The sequence below is a fragment of the Crotalus tigris genome, unplaced genomic scaffold (genome assembly GCF_016545835.1).
Source record: "Crotalus tigris isolate CLP2741 ecotype Arizona unplaced genomic scaffold, ASM1654583v1 scf7180000017550.10884619, whole genome shotgun sequence".
Taxonomy (NCBI): domain Eukaryota; kingdom Metazoa; phylum Chordata; class Lepidosauria; order Squamata; family Viperidae; genus Crotalus; species Crotalus tigris.
Genome location: NW_024096468.1, coordinates 2,802,425 through 2,829,757, shown reverse-complemented (window position 1 = coordinate 2,829,757; position 27,333 = coordinate 2,802,425). Strand labels below are relative to the sequence as shown.

Here is a 27,333-nt window from a genome sequence, read left to right as displayed (position 1 = left end):
ACAGTATTGCAGTTTTATTGCAACTCTGCCATGCTGAGTTGATCCATGCATCAATAGAGGGATAGTGTCAAGACAACAAGAAGTGATAGTACCGCTTTGCACCACACAGGTGAGACCACACTTGTAATATTGCATCCAGATCTGGTCTGGATGCAATATGATACAAAAAGATTTTGAGACCCTGAAAAGTGTGCAGAAAAAAGCAACAAAGATGATAAAGGGTCTGAAGGCTAAATCGTATGACGAACAGGTATGTCTTGCCTATCAAACAGAAGGATCAGTGGAGACTTGATAACTGTCTTTCAGTTCTTGAAGTACTGTCACAAAGAAAGACTTATTCTCTAGACTAGAGCAACAGAGGACAGGACAAGAAGTAACGGGTGGAAGCTTGTCTAAGAGAGATGCAATCTAAAAGTAAGGAAAAAAATTCTGAAAGTGAGAGCAATTAATCAATGGAATAACATGCTTCCTGGGGTTATGGGTGTTCCATCACTGGAGTTTTTCAAAAATAGACTGGAACCTTTCGGCTGGGATGGTACAAGACTTTTGTCTTGAGCAGGAGGTTGAACTAGAAGACCCCCCCAAGGTCCCTTCCTGTCCTAGGATTCTGAGTTCTTAACTACTATACTTTGCTAGCTCCCTAATATAGATTTGCTTTCATATATATTTTGAGATATCTTTTGAAAGTTACAAGAAACATTGCTTGTTGGATAGTATTTTGAAATGTTTGCTACATAAATGTAACTTATGTAAGTGTATATAGTTCAGCAGCAGGATAGTGTTCTATCCATTGATAACGGCCAGAGTTCAAGTATTATTTCAAGGAAGAGTCCTATGTATATGGCCTCTCATCCCACCTACTTTGTATCTCACCTTTGTGTGTTCAGAATTCCTGGAAAATATCCATAGAAAAGAACAAAATTATTGAGCAAATAGCAGAGAACTGTGGCAATATTCCAGTAATATACTGTTACTTACCTCCCACAGTCATTCAAAGAAGTGATTCTTTTAAGCAGCTGTTTATGATACTCTAGGTCACAAAGGGACAAAGCTCCTCTATCTTTAATATTTTTATGTAAAAGTTTTTAACATAAGGGTGAAGGGAAGAAACAGTCCTTTGTAAAATTATATGTTTTGTTCCTCTGTATGAAGGCAGGCTGGAGCAGAAAGGATGGTTGTCTTTTTCAGTTACTTGCTGGGCTCCAAAGCCTAAAGGGAGTTTACGGAATTGGAATGACTGTGCTGCACGATAGCATCTTTCCTAGTTCTGTATGGGCCAGCTGTGGTTTAGGAAAAGACTCAAATAACTTTTGGCAAAAGCTGCAGTGATCATTTATATTCAAAACCAGGAACCAGTATATTCAGATCGGAGTCTGCCAGATAGTATAATTGGATGTCCTTAAGTGAAAAACACAGCTGGAGTTCCAAAGGGTGCATTTTTAAAGCTACAAATTGATGATATTCCACATCCGTCGTTTGCTAAAATTTGCCAATACCCATTTGGGCTTGGTTTCAATCAATTTTCTTACACTATATTTCCTATCCAGTCTCATACACTGTATCATCTGAGCAATGCCCATTGCTCAGAATGGACTCAAAACATCCCACAATTCAGTTTAAGTCCATCATTCTGCAGGACATATGTACATTTTAAAAATATGTTTTATAAACATTCTCATCTCTCTTTGGGGAGGAGGGTTGGGTCATTGTTGCAGTGGGAAAATTACAGTGCTGTTTCATTTTCTCTTTTAAAACCAAATATATTTTCTTCTGGTTTGCTTTCTTCTACGTTAGTAATTGTTTTGACAGAACTCTTCTGAGTATCAAAGCATATATTGCAGACTGTACAACAGGAAACCTTTTACAGCCCCTCAGCACCCCACTTCCTGTTTAACTATCACACATGTGGCAGAGAGAAGGTATTGCTCCAACCAATGAAAATGCTGAAACATGGAAATGTAAACAACTATCAGAGAAAGCTGTTCTGAGTCGATTTAAATTGCAACACCATTCCAAGCAACATAGGTTTAGCAGCATCAAGAACATTAGGAAGCTTGAACTTTGAAAAATAAGTTGGAGCATAGGAAATGCTTCTTTAAAAAAAACAGAGGAGAACTATTGACAGTCAACAATAAGGTAGGAAACTACTCAGTTTCTTTAACTTGTAAATAGCAAAACACTTGAGTGCATGTTCCCAAAAAAATTAAAAGAGTAGGATCCTTCCAAAAAAAAAAATAGTACACATTTTTTATAATCAGATCTGACATTGTCTGGTCCTAGATGATATGTAATTAGGTTGGAACCAAATTTCATACAGTAGAATCATATGAAATCAGCATGATTTAAATTAGTCATTTTCCATATTAAATCATCCGTAATTTAAATTCATTAATTTAAATGGTAGGTAGGCTCACTCTTAAATAAGATTTAAGTTTAAAGGCAAGTCATAATCAATTGTATCTTGAATGCATACCAAACTAAAGTGCCTGTATATACTACTTTTGTGCATTTATTGTTGTTCCCTTATGTCTGTGTTTGCTCCCTCCTGCATGTAAAATATTTATGAATATTTGGTTTGTGTATACAGGGCACTATTTACCTAACATGCATGCATACCTGCAGATAGTTTAGTATTTGATCATTGATTTTTGAAGAAAATCAAACTCCTAAATCCTGCTGTATAGCTTACTGCTCCTATCTTGGACATATCTTTTCTGATTTTTGTTTCCTGTGCTGGTGGCATAAAAGAGTTATTGCTTGTAGTTATTTTGCTGTGAAAGAAGAGTTTGCTTGGAGGTACGGTAGATATTGATGGAGATTTCTTGTGCCACTAAGAACTGTTACAAAAAAAAAAAATCTTATGGTGTAATGTTGGTGAAAGCATTTTTAAAAATAGCCTATGTTCTCTTTCTTTCCCAAATAATTAAATATAATTTCATTATGAATATCTGGCAGGCTTATGGGAGAGTCGTGTATTTCTAGATCATATTTGCCCATTTGTAGTTTTCTGTCTCAGCTATGAAATTCACAACCTTTTATCTATTATGCTTCTGAATTTTCTTCTTTTAGAAAGTGATAAGAAATGTACCTCCAGGTTAATTTTGACTAGGCATCCTGACTTTTAAGAAGTCAGTGGCATGCCAGTTTTAAAATGTTTTTTTCCTTGATTGTTTACATTTTGTTTCAATTCAAAAATTTAAACTTGCTGTCACAACTTAGAGCAGGGTATGAGAGTGTTGATGTCCATTTTACTGTCTTTCAATAACTTCTATATAATATTCCAATCAAGGGAGCTCAAATTAAGATGTTGCCAACTGGTATGTGAATTACTAGAAACATTGTGTGCATATTATCCGATTTGATTTCATAGTAAGAGTTTCATTTCATACATCAGAAGGGTGCAGTGTAGAGAAAAATGTTTTCAAATCATTACAGCTGTGTGTGATAGCCACCTGAATCTTGGCTGGGTTTTTAATTTAACAGTAAATATTATAGCAATAAAATTGCTGGTTCATGCAGAATGCCTACTTAGCAGTAGTTACCGTAGTAGCACTTTTGGTGAGTGAATTCCTTTTCTCAAATTATTTAGAACTATAGTTTTCAGTATTTTCATTTCTTGGACCCAGCTTTAAGTAGCTTGCAGCGCAGTTCTATTCATACAGTTCATATCTTCATATATTTACTAGAACTTTCTTTGTTTGATAAGATATAGTTTCCCCCACCCCCACCCCCTCAAAAAAGAAAACATGTTGTAATCATATTCATATTTTTTATTTCTGAGTAGGCACGTAGTGATCAAATAACAGGCATGTTGACAGCTGTTTACAGAAAGAAATACATTTTAATTGAATTAATTTATATTAATTTATTAAACATAGCAAATAATATTAATCCCAACATATTTAATCATTTTCCTTTTGTATCACATCAACCTTTTTAATTTCTGGCCTTTAGGGAGCTGTGCTGGGCCAAACTGAAATTTTCTGTGAGTCACACGTGTCTGATAGAAAAAAATGTTTGTAGCTCAGAGTTGAACTGCGTGGTCCTTGCTGCTCTCTGAAAACAGCCAATCTCAGAGAGCACAAAGGAACCCACAAATTGTATGTCTCTGGGTTAAAGAACCAAGCCAAAAAAAGGAACTTCAAAACTGAATACAATCTATTGTATTTTATATCAATGTTTATTTTAAAAAAAATCTTTAAATATTTGGACTTTAAACTGGTTTTGGAACATCTGCAAATTTGAATGCGCAGAAAATGGCTACTGGCTTATTTGCAGATGAGTCTTTTACTGAACAGTTATACCTTGCTTCCCGTGCTTTAGGGAGGGTCCCAAATGATGATGTCTGGGATTTATAATCTTCCTGTGTTTCTATCATTTGTCCTGTCATTTTTCTTTCTGTAGACAATCTGCCAACAAAGAAGATACAGTGGGAAAGAAGAAAAATTGTTCACTAATTGGTGAACAATCAGTATGCACTGCCCCTGGGTAGGCAGGTGATTGGCCAAAACTAAATGCTATACAATATGTAAAAATATAAAATTACTAGAATTTTTTAATGGTTAGAAAGGGAAGTACTGTAGGCTTTTTAGTTAAAATAAGGGATTGAGTTACAAAGAAAATATGCCAATATCAGAAGCTCTCCTCTCCATTGTGTCATGAGGAAGGAAAATTCTCGAAACAAAATGCTTAAGGAGAGAAATTGTAATTTGCCTTACTAGATAATCTGAGCAATTCCCCTAGAAATCAGAAATAATAACATAGAGTGGTCCCAATTATTTTCATCAGCAGAGGAAATCTCAGCCTTTTAAAAAGACTACATTAAATTATTTGGTAAAAAACTGAAAAAAGTGTTTCAGAGAAAATCTACAGTTTAGTCAATTTGCATCCAGGTTTATCCATAAGATTAATAGCAATCCAGCTGGTGCTTAACATATGAAATATAAATTCAGACAATTAATTAATTAATTAATGCAAACATGTTTTAAGGTGCTTTGTGCATTTTTATTGGTAACTCATAGTTGAAAATATGAATTTTGCTCAGTCTAAGCAATCATGATATTAAGGGGCAAAGCAGCTGCTTCAACTCTTCCAGAAAAGTGGGGTGAGAAAAGGGAGCATTTCCTACCTCAGAGCGGGAGGTGGAAAAAAGAAGGGGATGGGTGGTGTGTGCACAGAGCCATTTCTACTGATGGACTTGTGCTGCCTCTTTGATTCAAGAACATAACATTAAACCAGCTAACCTGAATACACAGAGCAGAGTAAAATGCACATTCAATACTGAATTAGGAGTCAACCTTACAGAAGTATAAAGAATAATATAATAGTGTTTGTTGATTAGAACGGAAACACCATCGCTTTTGGGTTGCTATTAAAAAGTGAGCTAACAAAGGAGAGCAATTATTCACAGGGATGGTTTATGTTTCCTACCTTTAACAAATATTTACCACTAGAGGGAAGTCTTGAAACGGCAAAATGTTCCTCTGTCCACATTTTGATTCCATCAACTATACTATAGGTCTTAAAACTCTTCTGCATTTGTAACTGAAAACAGTTTAGAAAACTGTACATAAATTAGCTAACAAGATCAAGTTAATGGTTTGTATGCACATGCAGAACAAGAGACTATAGTTTTACATAACTCATGAGTACTAATTACTTAACTTAATAAAGTGCTTAGTAGACAATTGTGCATCCCAGAGAGCAGAATTCAGCAACAACAGACATAAAACAAACACAGAAGTTTCCAGTGAGTAACAACAAAACAGGATGGCCTCCGTATGTAGCACAAATGAAAATCTAGAGTGCTACAGTTATACCCATTTATGGTATTTAAATCCCATAAACTTTCCTAGTTTATTCTTAGTAACTTCAGTCTTACTGTTGTTCACACCATTCTGTTCTTTTGTCTTATGTGAGAGGTATTCTATAACACCACAATTTCTCATATCTTTATGCTATGCAGTCAGTTTTGGTCACCATGCTACAAAAAAGATGTTGAGACTGAAAAAGTTCAGAGAAGAGCAATTAAAATGATCAAAGGCCTGGAGACTAAAACATATGAAGAACAGCTGCTGGACTTGGGTTTGGCTAGTCTAAAGAAAAGAAGAAATAGGGGAGACATGATAGCAGTATTTCTGTATTTGAGGGGGTGCCACAAAGAAAGGGTGTCAAACTATTCTCCAAAGCACCGGAAGGCAGGATAAGAAACAATGGTTGGAAACTGACCAAAGAGAGAAGCAACCTGGAATTAAGGAGAAATTTCCTAACAGTGAGGACAATTAACCAGTGGAACAGCTTGCCTTCAGAAATTGTGGGTGTTCCATCACTGGGGGTTTTTAAGAAGAAACTTGACAGTCACTTGTCTGAAATGGTACAGGTTCTCCTGCTTGAGCAGGGGGCTGGATTAGAAGACCTCTATTCTATTCTATTCTATTCTATTCTATTCTATTCTATTCTATTCTATTCTATTCTATTCTATTCATCTGCCCAAGAGTCATCAAGCTGGCATTGGCATCGATGCAATGGAAGCCCTGTCCTTTTTTCATGTCTGTGTGGCACATGCAGTACATCTAAAAATGGAGCAGAGTTTTGATTGCACTGATGCCACCTTGATTTTTTTGACACACACATATACCATTCTTCCTATAGGAGGTACCCTTCCTCCTATATATTCCTTTCACAATGGCATGTCTTCCTGATTCCATAGCATGTCTATCATATTAACTAAGATTCCACAGCCAGATAAATTCACCAAGTAGCTTCTAAAGTCCAAGATCCATTATGTGTTTCATAATCTGACAGATCATCCATTCACTAATGACAAGTTGAGATGTGTTGGAAGTAAATGTACACAGTGATACTATGACAGATTATACACATTGCTACACCAACAAAAGTAACAAACTTGTCTGCATATTATCCTCAGCCTATAGCTGAACATTTTAAGGTTATGTTCTGATTTTAAAGTACTCTTTTCCTGTGGATACTATGTGGCACCCTTCATTCACTATTTGTTTGCTTCAGTTCCTCCTGGCCATCTTAATCAGCTGTCGAGCATGCCTCTATCTTCCAGTGGATAGTCACTGTCCTCCAGGCCATTGTGGCATTGGCTGGAGGACAGACTAATCATCAGACTTCTACCTGTAAATTGCCTGGCTGATACTTTGCATAGTGCATATCATTTTAAGCAGGATCCTTATGGACACAAGCTAAGCCCTCTTTGGAAAGAGTGCCATCCTGCACCACAAGAAGGATGATTAGAAGGAGGAGGACACCATTTTGCGCCCCCCCCCCATTCTGGTTCTGGAAGCACTAAAAGTCATGATGATAATTGTTCTTATTACATTTGGGCCATTCACAACTTGCAATTCTGAAGTTTGCCCCAGCACATCTATTCTCCATATCTATACCTGGTTACTTCCAGGTGGACAGAGGTCACTCACTATTGACCATGTTTTCAGTTAGCCTTTTTCATTCCTAAGCTTCAGGCAATCCTAGACTTCTTAAGGATGGAGTCTGAAAAGAAGGTAATCCACAAGATGCTAATAGAATGGAATACTCCATTGACAATCGCTTGGATGACTCCTCCAATGCTCCCAATAACTCTTGCAATCCCTTCTTCATATCTACAACTAACTGGGCTACTTTTGAACATGAGTTTCAGAAGAATCTTATATATTTTTCAGAAATCACTCAGTTGACAAATTAAGTCAAATGATGGTGAATTCTCTACATGTCAATCAATGTAATGGTACTGCACATTTACTGATCCACCTTAGATATCAGATTAAAATTTACACACCAAAATTGCTTTGGAGTAACGATAGAGTCAATAGACTGCCATAGAAAGGCATGTGATCAGCAGTCAAAGAGTGGCTTCATTTGTTTGTCAAGAAGTTTGAGATTTGGAGGTTAGAAACAGCACTGAATTCAGGCACATAATATCAGCCTAACATCCTCTTCATGCAATCTATCATTTACAAATTTAAAAATAGCAATCTTTTTATAGTTATCAGAGTATAGCAAATAAATAAAAAGATTTTGGGTTTTGAGAAACTAAATTGGTTAACTACTGCCCAGTTACAGCTTCAGAACATTTTTGCTGTCTTTCCTCTGGAGGTAAGAGGATCTGGCAGTTTCCGCTTGATAGTAGTTCTGGTCTTGTTCTGCTGCCTGCCTCCTGGAGTTTCTCCTCCTTGCCCTATCCCTCACCCTGCACTGGCAATTGAATGGATGAGGTTTTTAGCTACATTTCCCATAATCCCCCTTTTTTCCCCCTCACAAGAAAATGCACTGAGGAACTAGTGCTGCAGGGGGAAGGCTGGGGCTCCTAGTTTCCCATAGCCACTATGACCATCTAGATCAGTGGTTCTCAACGTTTGTGTGATGGCGACCCCCGTCACACAAACGTGCTGCGCATGCACGGCGGTGCCCCCATGCGCGGCGCGCATGCGCGGCGGCGCCCCCATGCGTGGTGCGCAGCGCGGCGGTGCCCCCTGAGGGGGAAAAATGGCGGATTGCCTTGTTTGGCGACCCTCGAGAAATGGTCGATCGACCCCAAATGGGGTCGCGACCCATAGGTTGAGAACCACTGATCTAGATGCTCTTTCCTTTTTTCCCATTTCTCCTTTTTCCAGTCCCCAAGGAACAACTATGAAGATTCTGCACAATAGTGCGAGTGGGAGAAACAAGTTAGAAGAACCAACTTTGTGCAAGTGACGTTGCAAGTAAGACTGTAGTTTTTTTTCCCCTTCTGCTATAGGATGCATATAGAGCAGTGTTGGCGAACCTATGGCATGCGCGCCAGAGGCAGCACTCAGAGCCCTCTCTGTGGGCACGCCTGCCGCCGCCAGCATCTTGCACAGGTCCATTAAGCTGCTGCCAGCACCCGGAGCAACAGCCCCTTGCAGTACAAAGGAGACAAAGCAGCTGGCTGGCAAGCTTGAGTAGAGGTGGCAGAGCACTCCCGCATGTGCTCGCTGGCCTCTGTGTGCAGGGGCCGATGATGTCAGGCAGCAGCCGCCCCTGCCTCGCCTTACCCTGCACCAATGGCACCCCCGCCCTACCCCCTGCCTTACCCTGCAGGAAAAGCCTCATGCCCCCCCCCGCTGCCCCCCCAGGGCACTACAATGTTGATGCAGCCCTGGCACTTTGCAATAAATAAGTGGGTTTTGGGTTGTGGTTTGGGCACTCAGTCTCTAAAAGGTTCGCCATCACTGATATAGAGAATTCAATGGGCATCTTTATTCAAAAACCAAAGCAAGTTATACTCTTTTGCTGGAGTGTGGAAAGGAAGGAAGTATCCTCTGCACCATCACAGATGAAATGGTGGGTAGGGAGCTAGCTTCCCTGCAATGTTCTTGCATTGCTATGAAAGCTTTGCAAATAATAAGGTGCTGCAAGATGACAGCAGTAGCAGCTTTGCTGCCACAACCTGTATTGGCATGTCTTTCTTTCTCAAAAAGGGTCACTTATCTTTGCATTTTACCACATTTGGGTTTCTCACAATGATCTTCAGCAAATCTACGACAAAGCATTCAGGAAACCGCAGAAAGGGTGGAGCACCAGCAGGGTGTGTGTTCCTTGTTGGGAGGGGGGCATCCTCCTTCCCAACGGGCACAGCATGCAACCGAAGTCTGTTCACTAAGGCAAAAGAAAAAGAGAGAGACTTTGATGCTTCCAAATGAGTGTTTAGCCTGAAATGGACCCTTACCGTACTTGGCTTCTTTGAGAGTCCAGATAACATCACTGTTGCTAACCAGTTTTATTCCAGCACAGAGTGCCACAGAGACTTTATAAGGCTGTCTTTGACGTATAGTATTTTTTGCCTTGTCCTATCCTTTTGAAATGGCTCTTTGCCTGCTTCTTGCTCTCTTGCATGGGGCCACTGCATACTTGAATTCCCCTTCATCGGTTTCTATTTCTGGATCTCAGTAAATATTTTAATAATTAAATTCTTCCTTAGAAGCACTCTGGTTTCTCCTCATTTTTGTTTAATTCTGTTTTTAGAAGTGCAATTTTACAGTTGCAGGAATGGCAAGTAATAAGTCATTTTAGCAGTAAAGCAAAACCCAGCCATTCTGTTTCTGCTAGGTCAGGAACTATTTAATTAGCAATATCATTTGATGCATGTTGATCCTGAAGGAAACCCCCTAGTGGGGCTTACTCTGAAAGGTCACCAAAGTTTTGGCTGAACCCAAACTCTTCACTTCCAAATCAATATGTTTAGAATTTAAACCTTTGCACCAGTTCATAAATACTGCACCAATTATACCAAGGAAGCAACAGTTGGTTTCATTAAAACATAGAAAAAAGGAAAAATTACTGGGAGATTGATATAAGGAGAAATTGAGGTTTCCATATATTTTTGAATAAGAAAATTACTTGTTTATAAGAAAAAATGCTGGATTTTTATCAGGAAAAATAAATCTGTTATATGGAGCCATTGTTTTAATTTCACTTCCAGAAGACTGCAGAAAAGCAACATTTTGGCATCAGTCAGGAATCTAATGAGAAATCAATATTGAATAAAAATGTAATGATCATTCGGTCTTGCTAATCATAATGTCTGTAACGAACTACAATGATACAAAAATGACAAAATACATATATTAAGACCTCCACAATACAAGTCCCACCTTTTTGTACTTGTACTGCAATCCAGTAGGCAGTTATGTAAGGGGCAGCTCGTGTTACAATTTCATAATGCATGTTTTGCCACTTGCCCCTCCTGCTATTTGCTATTAACCTTCATTGTTCGATACTGAGGCTGGAAAATTCTTTATTTCTTCAATTAAAAAAAATTAGCCTTGAGATTTAGATGGTATAATGCAAATTTGTTTTCAAAGACTATGATCTCCTAATATTCATTTGGAATCAAAAGCTATATTTGAGTCAGCGTACGTTCGTCTTCTCTGCTTAGCACCTTGTCTGAAACTAGAGTCTCATGTAAGGTCTTTTCCAGTCACACTCCTTTTAACAGAAGATGAATCTGAAAACTTTATCACACAGCTGAGCCCCTGTGGCAGGCGTCTTCAAACTTGGCCCTTTTATGACTTGTGGATTTCAACTCCCAGAATTCCTCAGCCAGGCACGCTAGGAGCTGAAGTTCACAAGTCATAAAAGGGCCAAGTTTAAAGACCCCTGCCCTAGGGTAAAACATTGGAGGTTTGAACCATCCTCTCTCAAAGGTCTTCTGAGTTAACACGCAACAGCTCTGCCATCACCTATCTTCTAGAAAGCAGGCAAGCTGTTGTCCTCTCCTCTTAGGCCAGTGTATGGCTGAGATAGACTTCACAATATTTTCTGGCATTATAATATTAAGATGTATGATTAGGAAAATCACCCTTCCTTTCCCTTCCTTCTTTATGGGACAATAGATTAATCTTATAAGGGATAAATAGAACCAAATTTTGTTTTAAAAATAACAGGAAGTGTAAAAATCATGTTTAAGTTTGAATATGACAGTGAAAAAATGTTTAATCACAAAAGACATCGAAGTATAGAGTTATTTAAATGTCAGACAGTAGCTTAAAGGGATCGCCAATAAAAAAAACATACAGAAAAAAAATATAATGCTGTTCTCCTATTTTGAGGAAACTCTGCGCTGCAAAGGGAGTCCAAGTTGCATAAAAACACAGCATCACTAAGAGGCAAGAAATTAGAGTAAAAAATACACTTAGCAGAAATAAAAGTAAGTTTACAGAATTCTGTTAAACTTCCTGTTTCCTAGGATGACTCCATATCTGATGCTAAAGTCCTTTTCTGACATCCATGGAACTTCTCAGTTTCTTGTTGATTGCATCTGTCTTCAAAATTCAGGAATGCTGTTCTCTGATCTCGGTATTCAACTTTTTGCTTCTCTCTTTTCTCAAAGAATTATTTGCAATTTTCAGAAGAATGAATGTTCTTCCTAAAGAGAGGAGTGAAGAATCTCTCCTTTTGCTGCATGTAAAGTGATCTTCTTTACTTAGAAAGATCATGTTTGAAATAGATGTGTATTCTGTTTCTGAGAAGTAGCTGTCTTTCTTATGAAGGTCAGGTGGCATTTGATCAACTTCATTACAGTTTGAAAAATACGTGTTTTACTCCTAAATTGTAGTTTTTCTTCCATATAATAAAGGCCTATGCTACAGAAGATGAAAAAAAGCATACAAAAAAAGAAAGTTGTTTCCTTGTTGAAATAATTTCCAGTCCAAAGAATGAATCCTTAGGCTTTGTTTGGATTATAAAATTTGCAACCAGTGTCTATCATCTACCAAATTAAGGAAACAATATAGATATATAGTAGATAACTTCCAAAAGGAAACTGTTTTCTTTCATAGGCAAGTGAAATCATAGTGATGGGATTTTGTTTACCATAACAACTGTTGGGAGACAACTCTGCTGAGCATTAATGCTTCCATTAAATCCCTGACTTCTCTTAATGATAACTTACTGATTGTGCAGGGAGAGAATGGGCTTCCTTTTACTGGATATGTTAAGCAGAAACTAGATAGCCCTGGCAGAATGCTTTATATGAATTCTTGTACTGAGCAAGAAAATAGTTTTGATGGCTTAAAGCAGGGGTGTCAAATTGCCAGCCCGCGGGCCGGTTGCATCATACAGAGGCCATGCCCACCCTAGCTCTGGCAATGCAAAAAAAAAATCATGATACGTCACGACACGTCACGTGACACAGTGAGTTTGACACCCGTGGCTTAAAGGGTTCCTTCCATTGTAGTGATTCTATGGCCACTTAGGACCCTCACTGACATAGCAGAAGTTAAGATAATGGGGATGAGGTGTTTGCAGGGACTGGAGAGTGAAAATATAGTAGCAGAGTTAGAGAAATGCCTTAAATCTGCTGCCTGTGTATTCTTCCTCCTTTCCTATTACTTGTCTCAGGGATCCTCTTTTGAGGGCTGTAGACATACTAGAATTTTTGAGTATGAGTTAAAGGCAGGTAGACTTACAAAGCAATTACCATGGGAGGTAAAACCAATCACATTTGTCAAGAGACAAACACTGGGATGAAGCCGTCCACCACTTTGTTTTTTAAGAATGCTTCTGTAATCCATCTGGAGCATAATATCTTTATTGGAAATTACTGGTTATGTTTGAGACAGGTGCTTTATTGCCTACTAGCTTCCAGTTAATTCATTTAATTAAAAAAATCTAAAGAAATAAAAGTAGATAAACAAGGAACTTGTTAGGCACCAAGGAATATCTTGGTGGATCTACTGATGCTGCCAGGCATCACACTATTTATTGAGGAGTTATGACATATTCAATTAGTTAGAGTAACAGGCCACAAGATTCCTTCTTGATTTGCTACAATAACTCTTTGGCATGTGGTATGTCTATAGATTTTGAAGACCACTTTGCAGTATTTTCTGGTTGGTGTAAATATCTTTAAAGCACAGGTGTCAAACTCGCAACATCACGTGACGTCTCATGACATATAGCGACTTTTTTTTGCATTGGGTGGGGGCGGCTTCGTTATGATGAAACCGGCTCGTGGGCCGGCAGTTTAACACACCTGCTTTAAAGTGTTACTTTTCAACAAATAAATGACAGAGGAGGGAGAACTTGTTTTTCAAATTTCAAATTGAATTTGAGAGCTTTTCCTCACCTGAGAACTCTTGTACTGAAATAAGACAATAATAGGGTGACCTGACTTTCCTTGTTACCCTGAATAGTTAATGGCATATGCCAAGGGTCTCCATCAGTAGCAACTTTAAGAATTGTGGACTTCAACTCCCAGAAGTCCTCAACCAGTATGGCTGGTTGAGGAATTCTGGGAGTTGAAGTCCATAAATCTTAAAGTTGCCAAAGTTGGAGGCTCCTAGCATATACGCCAACACTGATTAGCAAGAGAAGAGAAAATACTTGATGATATCATTGGCTGATGAACAGACAATAGCAAATATCTGCTGTCTTCCCACTTAAAATAAAGACTTTCCCAGGGAATTTACCAATGACAGATCAAGGCTGGTCTAGATATCTGAAGCGTAGAGACGAGAGAGTATACAATGAAGTTTGCAGAACCTAGCTTTCTTAAGCAAGAATTACACTGTAGTACAGAAAATATTGGCATAAAATTGTTTAAACTTTGGACTAGGAATTAAATACAGTGCAGGAATAGCACTTGTTTTGCCAAGGTGGTCAGGTGCCAATGTGAATGGCAAGAAATTATAAAGTCAGAAAATAATTAATATTTATGGATGCAGGGAGAAAAGAGAAAATGTTTTGAGTCTATACAACCAACCAATATAATTGCTCTTTGGATGGGCAGTATATGTATCTGTCAGCACTGTCATTTCCAACAGAAGAATGAAAGCACAACAATAGGCAAATATAGGAACACATCACAGTAGTCACATTCCCACCCTTTTGGGAGTCATACACTCAGTTGAAAGGGTGAAAATAATTGCCGATAAAGCCTTGTGAAGCCCTGCTGCCAAGACACAGCCCACGAGCCACCCTGGGGATCTGCACCAGCTGGGAGGCTAAGACAAGCTTCATTGACATTTGTCTGTTTACCCTCACTACTCTGGGGACTGTGGTAAATGTATCTCATCCTTCTTTTCTTTATGTCTCCTCCTCTACATCATCTGCTCTTCCTCTCTGGGTCTATATTTGTCTCCTTAAATATTGTTAGCAGGTCTCTGAAAAGGCTGTTTCTTTTCTGTTGAATTTTAAAGATTCATCTTAGTGGCCAGTTTTATGGACATCTTTGGTGGTTTGTGTAGAGAGATTCCTACACTGTTGTTTGTTGCTTTTTTAAAAAATGAGTTGCAGCTATTAAGTCTAGGAATGAATGAACACACTCACACAAACAAAAAACTTCTTATTTATATTTGCATAGTCACGAAAGCCAGCTGGATGACTTTGGGTCAGTTACTCTCTCTCAACCCAACCCAACTCAATCTAACCTCACAGGGTTGTTGTTTGGGATAAAAATAGGAGGAAGAAAGAGTATTGCGTATATTTGCCACCTTCCATTATTTATAGAAATGATAAAGGCAGAATAAATATAATCAATCAATCAGTATTACTCTCTAATCAATGTTTTCAAGCTGTAGTATTGCCTAAAGCATTTTTTTAAATAAGACGAGTAAAACAATAAGCATGTAATTACTAAATATTGTTGTTAATTGGACCTTCTGCCATTTATTTCATAAAGAAACCTAGCATGATTGTGTGTGTGTGTGTGTGTGTGTGTATACGTGCGTGTGTGTATATATACACACACACACACAAAACAAGACTGTAGTTAGTAGGTGCTAATGATACTTATACAACCATATTCAAAATATGTCACAATAGCCCAGTTAGCTGAAGAAACAAGGGAAATACATTATAGAAAATAGTTCTGGATTTTGAGTAGTTAATGAAGTAGAAACACACAGTTTTAATTATAATCTTATCTTTATAATATTTTTTTTAAACTACCCAAGTTTTTATTGTATCAGCTTTCTTGGAACACCAAAAACCATCTCCACAGTAAGCCAACCTGAATGCTTCAAAGGATATCTGGCAAATGCCAAAGTGAACTCCAGGGTCCATATCAGCACATACCAAGACCCCTATGAAGAGCTTTATAGGAAATTGAAACAGTGCAAATGAAAATTACCAGTATATAAAGATATTTCCAATTAAAATACACACAACCATATTTGATCCCATAATTGATGGTAATTCTGTTCACAACATAACAATAGTAATTCAATCAGATTCCTCTAGTATGGATTGCTGTTACCAAATTATCTCCTGGTAATAACTAGAATATCACTTTAAAATGTTAATAGGCATTCTGGGCCACAAGTACCATTTCACTTGATAAAGACCCAATAGGTGGGTCCAGGAGCACCCTAAGGTTACAAATTGAGTTCTTTGAGGGAGAAGTGTGGCTTCCTCCAGAACAGATTGTAGACATCCGTTTATTCTTCTCTGTCCAATACTCTACAAGCCAGGATCAAAAATACAAGGAGCATGCACAGCCAAGAACCAGGTCAGTCAAAGTTGAGAATATTAGTAAGAAATAGAAAAACAATACTATGGGTGGTTCCATTAAGGTATCATCATCCAGTCTAGGTTTTGCAAATTGTCTTTCTGTGGTTCCATGAAAATTTGTTTAAGAGCAAGTTCACTCAAACTCAGTCAATTTATTCTGTAGTACTTTGCTTCTTAATCAGCAATCTAGACTCCACAGCTTGAACAATTGTGATCTAGCTCTTTAGCCAGCAGAAAATTATGCTGACATAAAATTTGCCGCTTTGTACAAAACCTTATTCTTCCACAGGAACAATGTGCTGTCTTTACTAGTCTACTGAGGAACAAGTTAAGGAACTTAACTGAAAGGTTCTCCTGGCTTCATTTCGCTTCTTGCCATGCATTACCTGCCAGCAGAAAAAGAACCATTAATTATTCCTACTGTATGGGTTAGGTAGAGCTAGGCTAGTCATGGAAGATGCCAGGAATGCTATGGTTAGCCACCTGTCAATTTGCCCAACTAATAGCTACGGTAGTAGATGCACAAGGACATGCCTGTAGCCTCACAGTCTACTTAAAGCAGTGGTTCTCAACCTGTGGGTCGGGACCCCATTTGGGGTCGAACGACCATTTCATGGGGGTTGCCAAACAAGGCTGTCTGCCATTTTTCCCCCTTTTCTTTGGCCACGTTCCTGGCACCCGGTGATGTATAAGTGGTTGGGGGTCACCACAACATGGGGAACTGCATTATGGGGTCGCGGCATTAGAAAGATTGAGAACCACTGACTTAAAGAATGCTAATAGGCAGCTGACTGGTCACAGGCAGGTAAGAGATATGTGGAGTGAAATGAGAGGGAACAATCAGTAATGAAAGAGGGCCATCCTTGACTAGTGCTGCAAGCCAATGGCAGCTCTGATGGTAAGTATGGTTTCACTTTGTTGACCAACAGTTTCCAGAAGTTCCCAAAGGAGGGCAATGAAATCAGAATAGAACAGCACTACGGTGGTTCCCCCCTTAAAAACAGTAAAAGCTATGGTCATACAATGCCTTTTGTTGATTTAAATCATTTGCTTTCACAAATGCAGCTTTGTGCACGCGCACCATTTCCACAACCCAGTTCCAAAAGGGCTGCAGCCTGGCACTGGGTCACAGATCGGGGGCTGGGGACCCCTGTGTTAGAGGCTAAAGCAAATAAGTACAGTATGTAGTGAGACTGAAGAGAAATACTCTTGATTTGTTTCAGTTATGTTAAAAGATGCAAGAATACAATGCATATATACAAATGTGAATGGGCAAGCAGTTGTCAGAGAGTTGCTTGCTAATTCAGAAATTAGAAGGAGTCTGGTAACAGCTATTCAGACTTACAATTTTATTGACCTGATAAAGTGAACTATGGGTCACAAAAGCTTATGCCTCTTAACAGTAGAAGTAATACAATTATAATAAAAATCAGTAAAATGTGCTTGTCTAAATAGGTTCAATAGGTCGTTATTGTTGTTGTTGTTTTGGCTACTTTAAACTAAGTTCTCCTCCGATATTGCAATTTCGGGGGGGGGGGGGTTGAGATGAACTCATCTTGCAGAGTTTGTCTTTCAATGAGATTGGCTATTTTGTCTCCATTTTCATTTATTTATCTGTAACAAAAAAAAAAACTAATAGGGCCTTCATTCTTATAACGAAGCAAGATTCTTCAGCTTGTGCCTCACCTGCGAACAACTGCCACTGCCTCTGAGCTCAGTTTCTTTTCCTCTTTGAATAAATGGAGTCTTCTCATCTGGCATTGGCAGTTGAAATAGGTTTGTTGATATAATCATAAGAAAAATGCATCTTGGCTGAAAGGGCCAGACACCTGTTCTATTTGAGACAACTTACTTCCATTGAACCAATCACTTGTAAATACCCAAGAAAAGCCACATCTGGCACAGGAGGCATCTGGACCGAAATAGCAGCCCGTTTTTTTGTTTGCCTGCCTGTTTTTTTATTTTATTTTATTTTGTGGGGAGAGGTAAGACATAGGAACCTCTGTAGGTCAGATTGTACTAAAGGCAAACATTTAGCACAGTAGAATTGACTTAGGGTCGATAGAGAAAACAACTGACAAAAACAAGGCAAAGGGCTAAACTATAAGCATGCTATATAAGACTGTATTTGAATTTTCCCTGATAGTATTATAGTGGGATAACAAAGGTTGAGAGCTGGAACATCAACAAAGTAAAATGGCTCAAATAAACCTGTGGAAGAGTCATATCTTGGTATAGTACAGTATATCTTATTTCATACAAAAGATGCCAGATTCAGTTCCTGGCTTTTTCAGGTAGGTTACCTTGGAGAATGACCAAAGAAGTATAAGTGACATAGATGGTGAGTACTCCAACCTAAAGCTGCTTAATACCAGATCAAATTCTGGCAAAACTGCTATTATCCACAATTTAACCCACAATAAAAATATTGACTCAGCATGTATTAGAGCAGTGGTTCTCAACCTGTGGGTCGGGACCCCATTTGGGGTCGAATGACCATTTCACGGGGGTCGTCAAACAATGCAGTCTGCCATTTTTTCCCCCTTTTCCTTAGCTGTGCTACTCCCTTTTATTCTATTGGCTTTTGAAAGCCAATAGAATAGACTCTCTTGAATAGAGTCTATTCTATTGGCTTCCAAAAGCCAATAGGAATTGTCCAGGCTGTCTCTGCCCTGCTGAGCCCGCCAAAAATCCCATTCTGCAAACGGTGCTGCACCAGTTGAGTAGTCCTCGACTTACAACCGGTTGGGGGGTCGCGGCATTAAAAAGGTTGAGAACCACTGTATTAGAGAAACAAGGCTGTAATACAAATCATTATCTTCCAGTCTGTCCATTGGTCTACCCTGTGGTGCAACAGCCTAGAGCTAGAGGGACACAAGATGGCATTGTGTAATATATAGGAAGTTTCCCCAAAGGTACTTTTTTTTTTTCAAAAGGCAACTGGACATGACCTGGATGACTGACAATCTCCTTAGACATAGTTTGTTTCATTGACTAGAACAGGGCTGTCCAACCTTGGCAACTTTAAAAATTGTGGACTTCAACAGTCGATTTGTGGACTTCAACAGTTGAAGTCCACAAGTCTTAAAGTTGTCAAGGTTGGACACCCCTGGACTGGAAAGTCCATCCATTTCTCCTATCTACTATGAAACTGACTAATTGCTTAGATCAGTGGAAAAAGACCTTTTAAAGATGCCTTTTGGTCAGAAATTCCACTATAATATATATTGGAAAGAACCATTTCCTGAGCAGCTCCTTGGCTATAGAATGTCACCCTGTGGAAGTGTGCTTGGTTTCTGCTTACCTACATTTGGATGATAAAAACTTATCTCTTTTGCCAATCCTTTAATGATTGTTTTCAATCATTGAAAATAATGTTTGCTTTGTTAAATTTTTGCTTCATATTTTATTGTTGTAAGCTGTATAAAATGTTGGAACAAACAAGGTATAGATCCAGTAATAATATATATAAATAAATAAATAAATAAATCTGAGCTGCATGGATCACTAACTTGATTCAATTGACAAATATTCTTTACGTGGCAAGGATACTGAGGAAAGTGTCTATAATGACCTGTAGAATGATCATCAGAAAAGGCCATTCATGAAATATCCATGTCTAAGCCAGATATTTTGTGGTGTGAGAGGGGATGTCTTCAAGTTTTGACTCCTCAAGTTTATGGACAAACTTGAGGGTGAATTCAAGTGTCCACACTCCCTGTCCAGCACCTTAAAAATACATCATACTAGTTTTTTGAAACCAGGCTTGTTAACCAGGTTTAGCATGTTCAGTAAAATTTTAAATTTCTGATTTTCTTTCTGCAATAAAGATTAATCAACTTCCTATCGAAGTACAATATGATGGAGCGATGGATAGGGTTCTTTATTTCTATATTAATCAACAATTCAAGTCATCTCTCCCCAAATTTATGTAACAGATAACAAACTTGATTTTATATATTTTGTTTCCTGCAGGAATTTCAAGTAACATACATAGCATTCCTTCTTCCAAGTTTTCCCCAGTCATTTAGGGTTTTCCCAAAGGTGCTTTTTCCAAAAGACAAATGGACTTTCTTGATTTTTTTTTCTTTGAAAATGTTTCGCTTCTTATCCAAGAAGCTTCTGCAGTTCTGAAGATGAATGAATTGAAGAAGCTTCTTTCATGAAAAGCAAAACATTTTCAAAGAAAACAAGAAAGTCCAGTTGCCTTTTGGAAGAAACCCCTTTGGGACAACCATGACTATGATGATTGAGAATCTCCATAGAGATCCTTTGAGGTTTGTTGTGCTGAGAGAGACACAACCCACAGTAGATCCTTCACTGGCCACACTACTTGCTGTTCAGTGTTTTTTGTTTTTGAATAGCTTCTTCTACCCTCTTCCTGCCCAGTTGGGCAGACTTGTGCACACTAGTCCTTGGTCATTGTTTCATTGTCCTTATTACAAAAATATTACTTTAGCCTTCCTTCTCTATGTAGATTTGCCTAAAAGGCCACAACTATTGTCATGGTCCTGTCTATCCTTATTTCTGAATTTCTTCTGCTGCAATAGAAGCATTTGAAAAAACCCATAGTGATATCTTAATTAATAGTACTGAAGAATATATGAGTTGGAAAGGATCTATAAATAACAATCCAACCCTGAGTGCAGGAATCCATTAAACTACTTCCCAGAGATAACAATCAAGCCCCTGACTTTGAATCCTCCAGTGAGAGAGCCTATCATGAGGTAAACAGATTGTCCATCACTTAATGGGACTTATCATCAGGAAATTTCTCCTAATATTCAACTGAATTTCTTTTCTTTTAATTTTCCTCTACTGCTCCTTGTTGGTGTCAACATAAAATAGGTTTATCTTTTCTTGCAAGTGGAAGCTCTTTGGGTTTTATAGATTGCTATCAGTGCTTTCCTCCATCTTCTCTTTTGTATGCTAACATGCTTATCGCTTTCAAGCATTCCTAATAAGATTTGCTTTGCAGATCCCTTATGGTCCTGGGATACCTCTGAACTTGTAGCTTATCTATGTCCCTTTTAAAGTATGGCACCATAAGGATACAAGAGTTCAGATGGGACTGAGCGGAATATAATGAAATGCTTCCTGCTGCTGCAGGTTCAGTGTTTTCTTTTTTTTATTATTAAAATTTTTATAAACATTTTACAATAAAATCCCTCCCCACCTCTCTCCCTCCCCCCTCCCATTAGCCCTCCCCCCCTTCCCAGAGCTGAGTACAGAGCCAAAAACAACAAAAAAGAACATAAAAAATTAAATAAAGATCAATCAATTATACATAAATCCTAAAAAAAAATTAAAACCCCTTTAACTCCATTACAATAAAATCAACAAATCTAACCATAACAACTTTATACAATAAGTTATTCAAAAGCTAAATAATACTTTCTAATCCCATATTTGTTCTGAACAAAATTTACCCATCTTTTCCATACAGAGTTGTATCTCTCTTGTGAATGGTCTTTCAGATAAGCCGATATTTTTGCCATTTCTGATAAATAAGAAACTTTAAAAAACCATTCCTCTAAGGTAGGCAAGGAGTCTTTTCTCCAATATTGCCCAATCAATAACCTTGCTGCCGTAATAAAATTCAACATTAAAATAATCTCTTTACTATCACAATCTTCAATAATACCTAACAAAAATAGTTGTGGTGTAAATTTTATCCTTAGGTTCAGTGTTTTCTTAATATAGCCCAAACTTTAATGGGTTTTTTTAGGTGCTGTGCTACAGTGCTTGTTCATTTTCAGGTGGCATCCATTAGTGTTGCTGGCTTTTCTTCATCCATCCTTTCCCCCCCCCAGCCCCCCCATTGTTAAACAAATCACTACAGTTGTTAAGCAAATCCAGCTTCCCCCATGACTTTGCTTGTTGGACATTGACAGGAAAGGTCACAAATGGCAATCACATGACCCTAGGATACTACAAACATCATAAATACATGCTGGTTACCAAGTGCCCAAATTTTGATCATATAACCATAGAGATGCTGTGACAGTTCTAAGTGTTAGGATTGTAGTAAGTTACTTTTTTCAGTGCCGTTGTAACTTTGAATGGTCACTAAACAAATAGTTAAAAATCAAGGACTACCTGTACTCATATACACTGTAATATATACCTGAAATAATGCATGCTTGAAAAATCAGCATTCTTTTGCATCTTTCTCGTGATTAAAAGAGTGATATCAGACTGGTTAATCTTTAAATGGCCTGCTAGGAAGGGAGCATAATATTTTCCATGAGAGACAGAAGCAAAGATATATATATATAAGTAGGATGTAGAAGTGCATTTAAGTATGGATCTACCTATTTAAGGCCTGCCCCCAATGCTTTGGTTTAGACAGGTCTCCAATGGGTATACAGAAATGTATGTAAGAGTCTCAGGGTTGCATGTCCACTAGTCTGGAGCATATTTCACTACCTCTCACATTACCAATAGTACAGTATTTGTGTTCACTTAATCCCTGGTAGTAGAAGCAATACCAGGTGATGCAGAAACATCTACCTACATTCAAGCGAACATTAAGTCAATGCATTTTTTGCAAACCAGGGACCTAGAAGTCAGGGCTGGAACAGCAGGATGCTGAGGATGAGATCAACTGGCCCCAAAGGCCCAAGTATTTCTTATACATAGATATCACATTTGAATATGAGTAGAAAAATATGCAAGTCTGAGGGATGAAATCTTTCTTCTGAAAATGCTTATAGGAATAAATAACTCAACTTATCTTTAAAATAATGCTTGTAGTTCAGCTCCCTTTTTAACTTTTATCTTAGGGCGAGGCCACATTGAGTTTCTTACTATTTCAGAGGTGAAGCTACAATGCAATTGCTTTCTATTGCAGAATTCTACATGGAGCAGCCTTAGCATAGAATAAACTTCAATAGCTGGTAGCCTTTCATTATAAAAATAGTAAAACCTCAAGCATCCATGTTTCTTTGGTTGGTTTAAGGTATTTATATGTACCAGCTGTGGCAGGGTGGCTTTTTTCAGGTGCTTGTAGATCTGACATTAACTTTCTAGGAAAAAGCATGGTGCCATAGAATGGGGTGGGAGATAGATTGGAAACTATTTCTAAATTGCAAGTTAATCGAGAGTAGACCAGAAGAGATTTCACATTGCTAATAGTTTTGTAGTAGTAACAGTTAAAAGGCTTCCATTGACTAAATTAGAATCATTCAATTACTTGAGGGATTGCCTCTCCTGGTTACATCTACCAGTTCTATCAGATCTGGCAGGAAAGAAATGTTATAGGTCCCCTTCCATTACTGAGTACCATCTGATGAAGCCCAAGATGATAGATTTTTCTGCCATGGCACCCACCCTTTGGAACATCACACACACACTTCCGTGCCCTGGAATTTAGACAGTAAATTGTCTATTGACAATTTGTGATTCCTCTTAGGTATCCAGCTATCATGTAAAGCCTGCTCAATAGAAGTAATGAATGTCATGAATACTTTAAATTCACTGCTGATTATATTTATGTTTTAATATTATTTTAATGTTTTTGTTTTATTTGCATTTTGTATATTGTTATTTTAATGCTATACGTTCGCCACCCAGAGTCACATATATGAAATGGGTAATTTATAAATTGAATAAATTTATAAATAAACTTCCTAACCTATAGTAAATCTGATGGAGATTGATGGCTGCCTGGCATTAAGTCTAGGAAGTATATAAAAAAAAATTTTTTCTTGGACTCCTTTTCCTGGTGTTATTTTCACAATTTCAATTGTTAAAAAATTGTCAGTCCCTATTATTATGAAGCTTATTATTTCAATTAGTAGTGTGTCCATGTATCTGGGATTGTGTTTTTCGTTTTTAATCTGAATATGCCTGAGAACCAGTTGTTAATAGCAAGAAATAATTAATGACCATGAACAATGGTCTTTAAGCAAGGAGTGCTTTTTAAAGGGGGGTTGATATGGTTGATGAGCTTTTCAAGCAGGCATTGTGCACTGTGAGACTAAAGAAAGCTGCTATGGTCACCATTTAAAAATGTCCTTATCTGTGCTTTGAAAGAGGTGCTATACACAATGACCTGATGATTTGTGCATGGTGAAATGCAGATATCCATCTAGATCAGATGTAGATTTTCTTATCCAGGGAAAGGTTTATTTGGGAAGTTAAGTTCACAGCAACAGTCATTTATTTCTTAATCACTTTTCACAGATGGAAAAGACTTGGGATGCTTCTAGGCAAGGTTTTATTATGCAGCCACCATACTTCATTCATGCAATTTTGCATGCAATTCAGATATCATCTTCCATTTGTAACTCTTATTTTTCCCATCCCTTCTTCCAAATTGAATTGATATTTCTAAGAGTTACCTGAAAAATCTTTTTTTTCTAGATGTTGCTTTCTTCACATAGGAATATACATTACTTCCAAATGTCTGGAAGTTGAATCATGGCAACTGGACTTCTTTTTTTGCTGCTTTGAAACGTTTTGCGGCTTATCCAAGTAGCTTCTTCAGTCTGAGTCTAGCCAACTCACTCAAACTGAAGAAGCTACATGGATGTGGAGTGAAAACTTTTGAACCAATAAGAAAACTCTACCTGGATGACAGAGAATCTTCATGAACACATACTTCCAGATTCGTATGTCCTACTTCATAGTAAAGCCAGGGAGTTCATTCAAAGTTTAGCCCATTCTTTGCTTTCAGGAAAAGAACCAAGATTTTCAGTCTTGAAGTTTAGCAATTTTCCCTCAATTTTAGTTGTTTATATTGTAATGATTTCATTTCATGTAAATAACTAGCGGTCTTAAGTTTTCATGAATAAAAGGTTTGGGTATAAATTGAAATAATAAATAATACTATGTAAGTGTTGACAGTTTGGCTTTTTTTTCTGTTTTGAAATTTGTTTGGAAGAAACTTTCCAGGATAACTTTTTCTTAACTGTACTATGGATTTCTCCCTCCTGATACTATACAGTAAAACTAACTTATCCCAGTGTCTGCTGGAAAGTACTGTATTTTTTAATATTACTGCCTATTATGTATTTTTTTTCCAACTACAATGTTACTGGAGTTTTTGTTTTTATCTGTTAATCATTCTTTTGTGATTAAAATGTTAACTGCCTTATTTGTACATAATTTCATCTGCATTCTGGCAAGAGAATATTTCTGAAATAGATCAAGAAGCTTCATTTTCACCTTCTCCATAAGAATGAATATTTCTGTCCCAAAGTCTGCTGCTTTGATGCAAGAATTTTATTACTAGATCAAAGGGCAATTATAGGAAAGGACTAATTTGATTGGAAAATGTTGGAAAAAATATCTCTTTTCTTTCAGTGCCATTTATCATCGCTTGTCCACCCAGCTGCTATCAGCCTTACTAGAGGAAGAAGATTATCAGGAATGATACTGATATTTTCCCATACAGGAGGCTACCAGAAACTTTTGGAAGAGGAGGCTTAGATCAGAAAAAAACCCTCCCCACCTCCTCCATTCCTCCCTATCCTGTCAAAACTTTTATTCTGCAGTGAAGAAATGAAGAACCTATAAAACCAAAATGAAAGCATGAGGTTAATGGAAGACAGTTTGCATCAGATTTGGCTCTTACTGTGTATTGCAAGTATTTGCTTGGAGTAGTTATCTGAATGTAATTAAATATCATACAGCTTATATCAAAAGCCTTAGACAAGCTGAAGGCATGATTTGGAAACTCCCAAGAACTCTTTCCAATGAGAGCTTTATCATTTTGCAGTTGATGTCTTACTCAGATTATACTGTATTTATAAAAAATAGTGATTCTGATGCTGGGGCCTATTTTCAATTTAACTGTCTTTGCTCTTGATGAAAACTAAGTGGTTATTGAATTTATTAAAAGGTGTAGGTCGAAGTTGGTTTGAAATAATCATTTAGTTCAAATCTTCCAGTTGTTCTATGATACATAATTTACTTCTCACAGATGATTATGTGCCATCCAGATGTTTACTACATCTAGCAACCACATAGATTTTTTCTCACAGATGAATAGGCTCTTATTCAAATCCCACTGCATACTGAATAGGTTTGTTTATCATTTTTCATGCAGAAATATTTGCAAGAATCCTGCGCTTTTATTTTTATTTTTATATTTAGTACATCTAAGGACAATATAGAAAAACTGTATTTGCACATGACAAGCCATGCTTTGCTTAAGCAAGATTTGTAAATTAAACTGCATTTTTTAAATTTAGGCTGCATATTATCTGTAATTATGGTTTATAAATCATAACAATGTACTTTTTAATATTTATTTAAGTATAATTAATTAAAAGAAAAAAGTATAGACACATACAACAGTGGGGGGAAAATTACGTAATACTTAACAGTTTCTGCCATGTTTCAAGCTAGTCATGTCTTATACATCAGGCAATTATACTACTGAAAGACTCCTGTAATAGTAACTGTAATAGACATTATTGAACCAGATCTGAAAATACATATATAAAATACAAGTAAGGAATTTTTATTTTAAAGATGGTTGTTGTGTCTGCACATATACACATTTTAATGTTTAACCCTGTCTATAGAAATTTAATTTAACTCCCTTTGTGTATAATGCTTTTTATGTCCGGTAACGCCTGCCCACAGAAAAGAAAGGAATTAGAAATTGTTTTCCTGACAGGGCACAGCAGCAGAGGAATTGTCCAGTTGGTAGTCATGGTTGTTGGCAATCCAAACTGAACATTTGGCATGTAGCTGCCAAAGCATCCTGATCAGGTCACAATTTTCTCAGGCCAGCTCAGAGTCTAGACAACATCAATACAGGATATGAACAGTTTAAGGGATAAGCCCTCAGAAGATGGATAACTTAGGAGACTTCATTCTTTTTCCCCAATTCCATTGGGAAAATGATACATTGCATGATGCAATATATTCAGAATTCTGTTTTGAATTCTGTATTCAGAATTCTGTTTTCATAAGGTTTGTTAATCTTATAATGAGCAGAGATGGATAAGCCTCATTCTGGCTTGATACAATGTGTAATCTACTCAATATATATTATTTGCTTAATAATAGTCAGCAAAGTCTTCATTAAATTGTACATCTGCTATTTCAGATATTGAGAACTTTCTTACTAAAGAATGTTTCTTGTATCTTTTATATAAAGAAAGAACTTTCTTATGTTAACCTGCTCCAAGCTGGTGCCTTTAGTTATACTGGCTGGAAAATATGGGAGCTGAAATCCAGCATATCTGAAGGGCAACAGGTTGGGGGAGGCAGACTTATATACAAAGAAATATCGAGTATCAAACCAAAATTGGCTATCACTTACTCACATGTAACCTCATCAACTTGATAGCTGATGTAAAGGAAAGCAGAACTATG

General features: G+C 37.5%; 1 protein-coding gene across 1 annotated transcript in view; it reads left to right on the top strand.

Annotated features, from left to right (window-relative positions):
- The first annotated feature begins 1,962 nt into the window (after nucleotides 1-1,962).
- CCND3 (cyclin D3) overlaps nucleotides 1,963-27,333 on the top strand; it is a 74,682-nt gene continuing 49,311 nt past the window's right edge. Inside the window, exon 1 of the mRNA XM_039340267.1 lies at nucleotides 1,963-2,136. The gene's annotated coding sequence lies outside the window, so the exon portion shown is untranslated. The remainder of the gene's footprint in view (nucleotides 2,137-27,333) is intronic.